Consider the following 12,419-nt stretch of genomic DNA (forward strand, 5'->3'; position numbering starts at 1 on the left):
ACGTTCTAAGGTTTGAGCCTCCCAAATGAATTAGCTCAATTCTACATGTATCCTCCAGTGCAGAAACTTAAGTTAAAACTTTTCCTATTCTGATAAATTTGTTACTACCCCTCTCTCTACTTTCCATTTTTCAAAAGATACTTCCACTGAAATATATCATCTTGATATTGTATCCTTGCTCTCTCTTTGACCTTGAAGGTTAATGCCATTATTGTTGTTGTTGTTATTTTGATGTGATTTTAGCAAATTTAGGAGGGAAAGGAAATAAACTTTATGGTTAATTAACCATCTTTAAAATGTATTTTCATGATATAATTTCAAAATTATACAGGGCTTCCCTGATGGCGCAGTGGTTGAGAATCCGCCTTTCAATGTGGGGGACAGGGGTTTGGGCCCTGGTCCAGGAAGATCCCACATGCTGCGGAGCAACTAAGCCTGTGTGCCACAACTGCTGAGTCTGCACTCTAGAGCCCGCGAGCCACAACTACTGAAGCCCACGTGCCTGAAGCCCGTGATCCACAAGAAGAGAAGCCACTGCAATGAGAAGCCTGCACACCCCAATGAAGAGTAGCCCCCACTCAACACAACTAGACAAAACCCGCGTGCAGCAACGAAGAGCCAACGCAGCCAAAAATAAATAAATAAATAAATAATGTATTTTCATGATATAATTTCGTGCAGTGGTTGAGAATCCACCTGCCAATGCAGGGGACACAGGTTCGAGCCCTGGTCCGGGAAGATCCCATATGCCACGGAGCAACAAAGCCTGTGCACCACAACTACTGAGCCTGTGCTCTAGAGCCTGCCCGCCACAGCTATTGAAGCCCACGCACCTAGAGCCCATGCTTTGCAACAAGAGAAGCCACGGCAACTAGAAAAAGACCCAACGCAGCCAAAAATAAATTAATTAATTTTTTTTAATTATAGAAAAGTTGTAAGACTGGTACAAAAGAAATTCCCTATACCCTTTACCCAAATTAGTCAACTGTTAATATTTGGCCACATTTGCTTGCTCTCTCTCTCTCCATATATATATAATTTATATATTTACATATCTATATATAAACATCTATTTTTTTCTCAGCTAGTCGAGAATAAGCTGCTCATATTATATCCTTTACTCTCAAATATTTCAGTTTGTATTTCCTAAGAATAAGAACATTTTCTTAGATAACAACCCCCAGTATAGGTATCAAACTCAGCAATTTTAACACCGATACAATACTATTTAATTATCTATAGTCTATATTCCAATTTTGCCAATTGTCCCATTAATGTCCTTTAGAACAAAATTTTTCCTTCTAGGATACAATTAAGGATAAGACTGATAATAGAAATAGAAATAATTGGTTAATCAATTATTTGATTGGTTAATTAACAAATTAAATTGCTTAATTAATTATTGATTAATCAATCAATCCAATAAGGATTGCATTTAGTTGGCATGTCTCTTTAGTCTCCTTTAATCTGGAACAATTCCTCTGATGCTTTGTTTCATGACATTGACAATTTTAAGAGTACAGACAAGATATTTTATAGAATTTTTCTTAATTTGGGTTTGTCTGATGTTTCTCAAGATTAGATTAGGTTTAAATATTTTTGGCAGGACTAAGCAATATTATGTCTTCAATACATCATCATATCAGGAGGCTTGTGATGTCATTTTGTCCCATTATTGGTGTTGGTGATGTTAACTTTGACCATTTGATTAAGGTGGTGTTTTCCAGTCTTCTCCACTGTCAAGTCACTATCTTTGTTTTGCAATTAGTAATAATTTCCAGGAAGATACTTTGAAAAAATGTAAATACCCTATTCTTCACCAAACTTATGCTTACTAGTTTTAGTATATAGTGATGGTTCAATTATTTCTATGATAGTTGCAAAATGGTAATTTTCTAAATCACATCCATTTTAATTCAAAGTGTAATTTTTTGAAGTTTGAGTTTTTCCAAAGCATTCAATTTCATTTTTATACAAACCACTGCTCCTTTTTTTAATATCTCATAAATTTATTTAATGCTTGCTTGATACATTTTATGTAGAAAGGTTGGGACTGTTTGCTTTGGGTGCCCCTGGTAAATCTCATGGAGGCTCTCACTGCTCTTTTTTTAAAAATACATATTCCATTAGTTGAAATAATATATCATTAAATTGCAATATTGCAATTACAGAATAAACCTGGCATAAATTGTATGGGGAGAAAAACCACAGCTGACTCTTGGTATGCACACAATTCAAGTGGGAGCATAAGTGTGCAGGTATACTCTAGAGTAGCTCTTGGCTGCAACTGGAGTGTTGCAGGCATTTGTTGCAGGCAATATGTTTTTCAGAGTAAATGGAGAACATTAATTAATCCAGCAAGTCTATTCAATGGAGTTTCTTTTATTTAATATTTATTATTTATTTACTTATTTAGGGAAGTACCCTCAATGGAGCTTCTTTAGAAGAGCTTCTACTATATATATAATATTGAGCTATTCACACTTAATAGTCTAAAATACATCAAGAAACTAGAGCACCTTGGACTTCCCTGGTGGTCCAGTGGTTAAGACTCTGCGTTCCCAATGCAGGGGGCACGGGTTCGATCCCTGGTGGGGGAACTAGGATCCCACATGCTGCACAGTACGGCCAAAAAAACAAAAAACAAAAAGAAACTAGGGTACCTTAAAGGATTGCTGATAAAGACGTAGATAAGTGTCCTGGACCAAGTTGGAGATTCCTGAATATTTGCCAAATTCAGTACGTGAGTTAGGATGCAGGGGAGGAATAAATGTGAGATCCCTTTCCAGACACATTTTAGATGCTTAGAATTCCTTGTAGTGAAATATCACCCAAATGAAACTAACATAATATTTTATGTAAACTATATTTCAATTTTTCTAAAAAAAGAAATACCTCCCAAAGATAATGATATCTGGTAGAAATTGACAAGATATCCTAAAATTCATATGGAAATATATGGGACCCAGAATAACCAAAGCAATCTTGAAGAATAACAATGTTGGAGGACATACTTCCCAATTGCATATCTTCTACAAAGCTGCTATAATCAAGACCGTGTTATATTGGCATAAGAATTGCCATATAGATCAGTGAAATAGAATCGAGAGTCCAGAAATAAACCCTTAATATATGGTCAATTGATTTTCAACAAGAATGCCAAGGCAATTCAATGGGAGAAAATAGTCGTTTCAACATATTGTGCGGCAAAAACTGGATAATCACATGCAAAAGAATGAAATTGGACCCCACCTCACACCATATACAAAAATTTACTCAAAATGGACCATAGACATAAATGTAAGAGCTAAAACTTTAAAACTCTTAAGAGAAAAGTCTTCATGACCTTGGGATTATGCAGTGGTTTCTAAGAAAAGACAACAAAAGCATAAGTGACAGAAGGAAAGACAGATAAATTGGATTTCATGAAAATTTAAAACTTTTGTGCTTCAAAGTTCACTATCGGGCTTCCCTGGTGGCGCAGTGGTTGAGAGTCCGCCTGCCGATGCAGGGGACACGGGTTCGTGCCCCGGCCCGGGAAGATCCCACGTGCTGCAGAGCGGCTGGACCCGTGAGCCATGGCCACTGAGCCTGCGCGTCTGGAGCCTGTGCTCTGCAACGGGAGAGGCCACAACAGTGAGAGGCCCGCATACCGCAAAAAAAAAAAGAAAAAAGAAAAAGTTCACTATCAAGTAAGTGAAAAGAGGATTTTTTGGTAAATGTTTGGATTACAAGGCAGATTTAAAATAAATAAGTATAGGGACTTCCCTTGTGGCACAGGGGTTAAGAATCCTCCTGCCAATGCAGGGGACACGGGTTCAATCCCTGGTCCGGGAAGATCCCACATGCTGTGGAGCAACTAAGCCCGTATGCCACAACTGCTGAGCCCATGTGCCACAACTGCTGAATCCTGTGCTCCGCAACAAGAGAAGCCAATGCAATGAGAAGCCCACGCACCTCAACAAACAGTAGCACCCGCTCGCCACAACTAGAGAAAGCCCGCACACAGCAATGAAGACCCAACCAAAAATAAAATTAAAAATTAAAAAAAAAAGAAAACACTTTGTAAATTGATTTGGAAAACTTTCCTCATAGGACATAGCCCCAGAAGCCTAAGAGAAAAGATTGACAATTTTTCCTAAATAAAAGTTATAATTCTGTATCGAAAGATGTCATAAAGTTAAAAGGCAAGAAAGAGACTTAAGAGGGGAATTCCCTGGCAGTCCAGGGGTTAGGACTCTGGGCTATCATTGCCAAGGACCTGGGTTTGATCCCTAGTCTGGGAACTAATATCCCACAAACTGTGCGGCACGGCCAAAATAAATAAATAAAAGAGAGACTAAGAGAAAATATTTGCCATATACAGGTGTTTGTGTGTGTGTGTGTGTGTGTGTGTGTGTATACACATATATTTATGTATATATATATATACACACACCTCTATATAAACACACACATACATATATATATTCATGTTTATAATTTATATATATAATTTCAGAATACATAGAAACCTCCCAAGTAAGGCACCAATCCAGACTCCCCTTCTCATCCAACATCAGATAATTATTTATTGGGAACTGATTGTGCCAGGCACTGTGTTAGGCACTAGGAATACAACAGTGACTAACACAGACAATAAGCAGGTAAATAAACAAACAAGATATTCACAGAATATAACAAGTACTGGGAAGGATATAAGGGTGGGAGAGTTGATGCAATGGATCAGAGGTTATAAACTGCTGGCCAGAGGGCCAGACTCAGCCTGCAGAGTGATTTCTTAAAAAATTTGGACCCACATCTAAAAATCAGGAGATTTTATGTAAAATCCACATTTCTGACTTCTCTTAAAAATTAGAACTGGCCACGCTGGCCCTAAATTCCCACATGACCACAAATGGCCAGAGCAAAGTAGCAGCTGCCCCTTTAGATGGGACAGGTTTCTTAGCTGTTTTACTCATAAACATTATCTGCCTAACTCTTATAGGCAACTGAGTTTGCAGATCCCATGATGGAGAGTAACTTGGAGAGGCCCACTTTATTTATTTATTTATTTACTATTTTTTTTTTTTTTTTTTCTTGTCTGCATTGGGTCTTCACTGCTGCGCAGGGGCTTTCTCTAGTTGAGGCGAGCGGGGGCTACTCTTCATTGCAGTGCACAGGCTTCTCACTGCCGTGGCTTCTGTTGTTGCAGAGCATGGGCTCTTAGGCACGCAGGCTTCAGTAGTTGCGGCACGCAGGCTCAGTAGTTGTGGCTCGCAGGCTCTAGAGTGCAGGCTCAGCAGTTGCGTTGCATGGGCTAAGTTGCTCCGGGGAATGTGGGATCTTCCCGGACCAGGGCTCGAACCCGTGTCCCCTGCATTGGCAGGCAGATCCTTAACCACTGTGCCACCAGGGAAGGCCCACTTTAGACAGTAATCAAGGAGGTAATGTTTGAGCCACACCGTGAAGAATGAGAATGAGCCAGCCGTGTGTAGAGCTGAGGCAAGAGCTTCATCCTCATAAGAGCAAATTTCAAAATCTAGAAGGAATTCAGGGCTAAAACCATAACAAAGAACTTCCAACTCCCACTTTGATCACAGACTGCTTTCACTGCATCCCAGCCAGAACCCTGTAACTCATCTCCCATTTCTGACAAGCCATTTTTTCTCATTTTTCCTTCTGTGGTTGATTTCTAGTTTCATACTGTTATGGTCAGAAGAGATCCTTGAAATAATTTCTATCCTCTTAAATTTGTTGAGTCTTGTTTTGTGTCCTTTATATAGTCTATCCTAGAGAATGTTCCACGTGACTTGAAAAGAATGTGTATTCTGGGGTTTTATTGGTTTTTTGTTTTGTTTTGTTTTGGATGTAGTGTCTTGTAGATATAAATTAAGTCCAACTGTTTTATTGTGTCATTTAGGATCTCTGTTGCATTGTTGATTTTCTGTCTGGAAGATCTGTCCATTGATGTCAGTGAGGTATTAAAGCCTCCTACTATTGTTGTATTCCTGTCAATTTCTCCCTTTATTGTCTGTTAGTATTTGTTTTATGTACTTAGGTGCTCCTATATTGGGTGCATATATGTTAACAAGTGTAATATCCTCTTCTCATAATATGATTCCTTTATCATTATATAGTATTCTTATTTGTCTTTCTCTGTGGACTTTGTTTTAAAGTCTATTTTGTCTGGTGTGAGTATTGCTACACTTGCTTTCTTGTCATTTCCATTTGCATGAAATATCTTTTTCCATCCCATCACTTTCAATCTATGTGTGTCTTTTGCCCTCAAGTGGCAGCATATTGTACGTTCTTGACAAGTCATTTTAATTGTGCACATCCTGAAATATCTATGCACAAAGACATTCAGGGAACTTGGCTACCCTCTGCCAACTTTGGCTTCAACCATGTTATTCAGACTTCCACCTGAAAATTCCACTCAATAGTAATTATGTTCTATTCATAGTATTCCCTTGAAGCCACTTGAGCTGCCCAGGAGCTGAAGTCTGGGACCACATGGCCAAGCTCCGAGGCACATAGGCTCACTCTAGAAGCTCAGGATAAGGCTATGAAACTCCAGGGAGCTGGAGTGTGGAGCTCCAGGGAAACCTATGAAGACAAAGGTATGTGTATTTGGCCCTCTGCCTAGGACATCTATCTCAAGTGAGCACTTGGGACTTCCTGAAAATCCTATTATATTTCCCTAGCCACTCTCCCACTCCTCAAGGCAACTCCCCCTCTCTCCTCAAATCTCTAAAATCCCCCCTCGATCCTCACTCTGAGCTAATAACTTCCTTGCTCCTTATTTAACTAAAAATGGAAGCAATCAAAAGAGACTTTCCATCATCACATCTAACATTCCACTGCATTTATACCTTCCCTCTGGTACAATGAATGAACTGACTCCATTTGTGTACTGGATCTCATCCACACTTTCCTCAAGGATTTTGCTCCTGTAATTATCCCCCTCTCCCTCAGTTTTTTCCCTCTTCCCAGATCATTTCCATAAGTATACAAATGTGCTGTAATCATGCCATCTGGGGAAAAAAAAAGAATCCTCTCTTGACCAAATGGCCCCCTCAAGCTATTGTCCCCATTTCTTTCTCCGCCACCTTCTCCCCTTTCCCACTCCTGATTATACCAAAACTTCTGGGAAAAGTAGTTTATACTCATCGACAAGAGAAAAACAACCATGCTGATTGGCCTCACTTTAAATTCCTGATCACTAACCTCAAGTGGGCCTCTATGGCTGCCCATTGTTCTATGCATTCTCTCTCTCTCCTGAAGGCCACTTCGTACCTTCTCTTTCCTCAAACCTCTAACACCTCATCTCCTATCCTCACTCTCACATAATGACTTTCCTTCTATTTCACAGTGAAAACAGAAGCAACTGGAAGATAATTTCCATAACCTCTCACAAAATCACATCTATCTATCTATCTGCATCAGTGCCTGTATATGTCTTATTATAATGAGTGAATGGTCTACACACTTGTTAAGACCAACCCCTCCACTTGTGCATCAGATCTCATATTGTTGACTATTCAAGGACACTACTCCAATATTCTTCACACTCTATTGCATCAGTTTTTCTATCTCTGGCCATTCCTATCTATCTACATTCATGCTATAATTTCTTCCATCTTAAAGCCCTACATCCTATTTCCCTGCCCACCTCCATATAGAAAAATTCTTCAAAAGAGTTGTCTGGGCTTTCTGTCTCTAAATATCCTGCCAGTCTCTCTTTTTTTTTTTTTTTTGCGGTACGCGGACCTCTCACTGTTGTGGCCTCTCCCGTTGCGGAGCACAGGCTCTGGACGCGCAGGCTCAGCAGCCATGGCTCAAGGGCCCAGCCACTCTGCGGCATGTGGGATCCTCCCGGACCGGGGCACGATCCCGTGTCCCCTGCATCGGCAGGCGGACTCTCAACCACTGCGCCACCAGGGAAGCCCAACACCTCTCATTCTTAACACATACTATAATGATATTTTTAAGTCATTCACAATTTTTCTTTGAAGAAAGTTTTTTTTTCCCTTCTAGTAGATGTGAGGGCCCACTCAAGCTTTCCTTATTATAGTCATAATGAAAACTCAGACATGAGTCAACACGGGTAACTAAATATTCTGCCAGTCTCTGCCTCCTTCCTTTCTTTTCCTCCTGATAAAGAACCAAAATAGAAAAACCAAAGAGGAAAACTGAGTGTGGAGAGCATACTTTGGTGTATCCTTGACTTCAGAAACTCATTTTTATCAGGTACTCAAAGTTATTCAGATTCATGGAGCTAACTCGCTAAGCAAATTCAGAGTGCCTGTTTCCTCACTTGTAAATGGAGATAATAATGCCTTCCTTATAGATTTGTTGTGGAGATTAAATTATATAATGTATGTAATACAGCTAAGACCTAGCACATAAAACTGTACAACAGATGATTGGAAGAAAAGTTATAAACCATAATAAGTAAGTTATTATTTACATACGGAATATATACCTTTCCTCTGACTGGAATATCTTTGTCCTGCTACTCAAAACATACTTGCCAGGATAGGGTACCTGAAAAGCAATACATACACACACACACACAGATATACACACACACATATATATGTACATTTTTTTTTTTTTTTTGGTCGCACAGCTTGTGGGATCTTAGTTCCCCAACCTGGAATTGAACCTGGGCCCTTGGCAGTGAAAGTGCTGATCCTAACCACTGGATCGCCAGGGAATTCCCATGGAAAGCAATATTTTTAACCATAAGATTCCTTGAGAAGCAACAAATGCTAGCTGGCTTCAAAGGATAGCTCATCCAGGCCCTGAAAGAGCCTGGTCAATTGCAGCCGCCCACAGAAGAGCATCCCTGACCAGTGACCAGAACTCTCTTGTCTACTAATCAGTAGATTCCTGCCCCTCCCAGACTCACCCTTCCTGATAATACTACTAGTTGCCTCTGCAGGTTCAGCCCAGCTTCCTGTGTTCATTCACCTTGAGTGCCTAAGCTTTCCCTTCTCTGTCCTGCCCAGGGGAGCATGGCCATATATCTGTCCTTTTCTTTGCTGAATCTATCTCACCACTTGCTTTGAACCCTGTTCTCCCACCTACTCTTAGCGTCATACCTGGACACTCCTCTTGGTCCAGGAGTGTCAGAATTTCAGAAAAATCCCCCTTTCTCTGGCCCTTTGCTGAGACAACTAACTCCCTTGCCTCGTTATATGAAAACCCGTGGTCAAGCTAGGCATCATCCTAACACAAATCTACACTCAGGGCATTGCCCACTGACAGGTGTCTCAGAGGCAAATCGATGGGGGTGGGTGGTGAAGAGTGCTTATGCTTATTCTTGGCTTGAAACAAATGACCTCTCCCTGCCAGACTCTCTAGTGACTGCCCTCCAGCCACAGACACAATGACCTCCAAGCTCCGCACATCCAAAGGGCCTCACTCCATCTCCCTCCACTGCTGCCTTTATCATTCCTTCTCCCAGAGGAATTCACTAATGAGTCCTCCAAGTTGCTCTTACTTCCAGATGAATCTCTTCAAAGAAAAAGTAAATCTCACATCTTTGGTAAAAGCCGAGCATATATCACTTGTATTCTCATTTTCTGGATCGTGTCAAAGGGGTCCCATAGGTGGTTTTCCCCATCCTGATTGGAATGTCCTCTGCTCAGTCTCCTAGTTCTCCTAACCTCTCCTAGCTGCCTGTTTGGTGACCCGCTATTAGGAGACAGCTGCAGATGCCATGTAAGACTCCAGCAGAGGGCACTGTAGTTCTGGCTCTTCAAACAGGAGCATGAATGGCACAATTCAGCCAAGAGTGAACTGGCCAAAACCTCTAAGCCCCTCTGCCTTTCTAAATGGATAAACATACTGAAGTTACAGAAATGTATTTTGGAAACACTCATATGTCTCATAGCTGCTATAGACCATCATCCCCATCCACCTGAAACCCGAAGGGAGAAGGTACTCAAGCTACTCACAGCTACAACCTGCCAAAGCCTAGGGAGTGGGCACCTCCAAGGTGGATGACTGTGTCTGTATTGCAGCAGATAGGCCACTTTTTCCACAGGGGCTTGGCATTTCCCCACTGGTTTTCCTCACTGGGACTGATCTAATCCACTGAAGACTGGCCCACCAGGTTCCAGTCCTCTCTGCTCCCTCGATGCTGGCCATAGGAAATGATATTCCACAATTCAGTGGATCTCAGGGAGGCAGGGATCTGCCTCTAGAACAAGGTAATATCATCATGTCTCTCCCCCAACTCAAGGCTTCTCCAAGGTGAGCAGACACCCTTGACAGGGCCCCCATTGAGCTGTACACAGGGGAGCCCATTAAGAGGCTATAGTTCCATCAGTTCATGTTTTTCCTTAGTCCTTGGTCTTTCCTGGAAGGCCTGATGAGATGATTTCAAGAGCCAGTTTAATGCGGTGGTTAAGAGCATGGGCTCTGGAGCCAAACTGCTTGGGTTACACTCATGTCTCAGCCATATGCTGGTTATGTGACCTTGGGCAAATCACTGAACTTCTCTGGGCCTCTGTTTCTCCATTTACAAAATAAGATAGTAACAGTATCTACCTTTTATAGCTGTGCTGAGCACATTCACTAATTATTAGCCCTTTTTATTGTTGTTATCTCTAGAATATCCATGTAGTCCACTTTACATCAGCAGTCTGCAACCAGCACTAAGCCTCTCTGTTATCTCGTGCCCCCTCCACCTCCCCTGTGTTCAGAATCCTGAACAAGTGCACCACTTTGAGGAAGATATTTTTGGAGGCAAGGGAACTGTCCCCATGTGTAAAATGTGCCCTGGGAATTGGTGTGGTTCCCTGGGTTTATGCTCTTGTCCACTTCCTCCCAAAGCACTGACTATTTCCTTATCTCAGGAAAGCCAATAAGTGCAAGATAGCCTTCAAAACATACTTTAGCCAATTTCAATCCATGTTAACGCGCCACTCAACTTTGAGGGATTAATGCCCCCCAGCTGATACAACCTCTTAGACAGGAGTCATATTTTACGTACAGTACCACAACATTTTCTCTCAAACTGATCTTGTATAAATTTCTAGTCAGTGTGGTATTACTCTGCTTGCAGTGACACCAACTTCAAGACAACTGCAAGTAATGTCTGTTAGATATTATCACCACTATGTACTCAGAATCTGGAACAGACAGGCAAATACCCTAACCTGAAAGTCAGAATTCTGGGAGCCACTGAGGTAGACCCATTCTAAAAATTCTTCAGCCTGAAAACATTGTGGCCAATCAGCCCCAGTCCCAGCTAACAGAGGCAATGGGCAAAGCAGTGGAAAACTAAGATTTTTGTGACCATCCCAGTGGCCCTGGGAAGCTTATACTATTGAGAAATCTGCAACATAAATTTGGAAAAGTTAGAAGATCCACCCAAGTACTTTTGCACTACCCCATATGTCCCTCATGGTCCATTCAAAGCATTAAATCTGGTCTTATGGCAACTCCTAACTTATGGCCTGGCTCTAGAAGAAAGTGTCAGGGCCCTTCCTTCATATCTATTTATCACAAAAAAACATATGGAGTATAGTATTAACTGGGTGAGCAAAGAACCTGTGTTATACCATCTACCAACAAAATGATGGATTCATCTACCTTGCCATGGTGGAGTTATAAAGAGTTCATTGCATCCCTCTACCCAGAACATGCCCTTTCACAAGTAGCTGTGGCATGATTCTCACCTACCCCTCACCACCCTTCACCTCAGGTGGCTTCCAAAACTTGGCAGCTTGCAGAAGCTATGGGTTACCAAAAATATCTTCCAGCTCACCAGATACTGATCCGAGGAATATGCCAACTGGTGCTTGATTCAAGAGGAAGGCATCCAAGTGGGTGATACTGTCCAATACACCTCCAAGCACACAGTAACCCATACAGGAAGCTGGAAGACTACTACCTGGAAACTGAGATAATAGAGAGTATCATCCGGCTGTACCCTAAAGAACAGTCTGAGGCCTCGGGACCCGATAAAGAGCTCCCACTGTCACCTGCACCCAGACCAATAATTACTTGTAGTCCAGGTCCCATTGCCTACTAGGAATATGCTCTTGCTCTCTCTCCTTAGTCTACACTTACTTGGCCATAGACATTCTGACACCCTCACTTAGCCCAAAGTCAAACGACCAAACTCAAATGACACTGCTTCTAGGAAATGGCCCCTCTTTGCTATAACCTGTGATGAAGTAAATTCAGCCCCTGGTTCAGTCCAGGCTTCCACCTGCCCAAGCCCTCAACCGTCAAGGGAGAGGATTCAAACAGTGACCCACTCTGGTAATGTCATTGTCTCAGAGAATGTTAAAGGAGATTTCCACTGGAGTGCAAAAGGGAGTGTGGAGGGACAGATGATGACGAATGCGTGGGGCCAAGCAGGATGAAGGGGAAAAGCAGGAGCTGGGGAAGGACTATAAAACAGAGGTGGGGGGGGG

The sequence above is a fragment of the Lipotes vexillifer genome, unplaced genomic scaffold (assembly GCF_000442215.2).
Source record: "Lipotes vexillifer unplaced genomic scaffold, Lipotes_vexillifer_v1.1 scaffold422, whole genome shotgun sequence".
Taxonomy (NCBI): domain Eukaryota; kingdom Metazoa; phylum Chordata; class Mammalia; order Artiodactyla; family Lipotidae; genus Lipotes; species Lipotes vexillifer.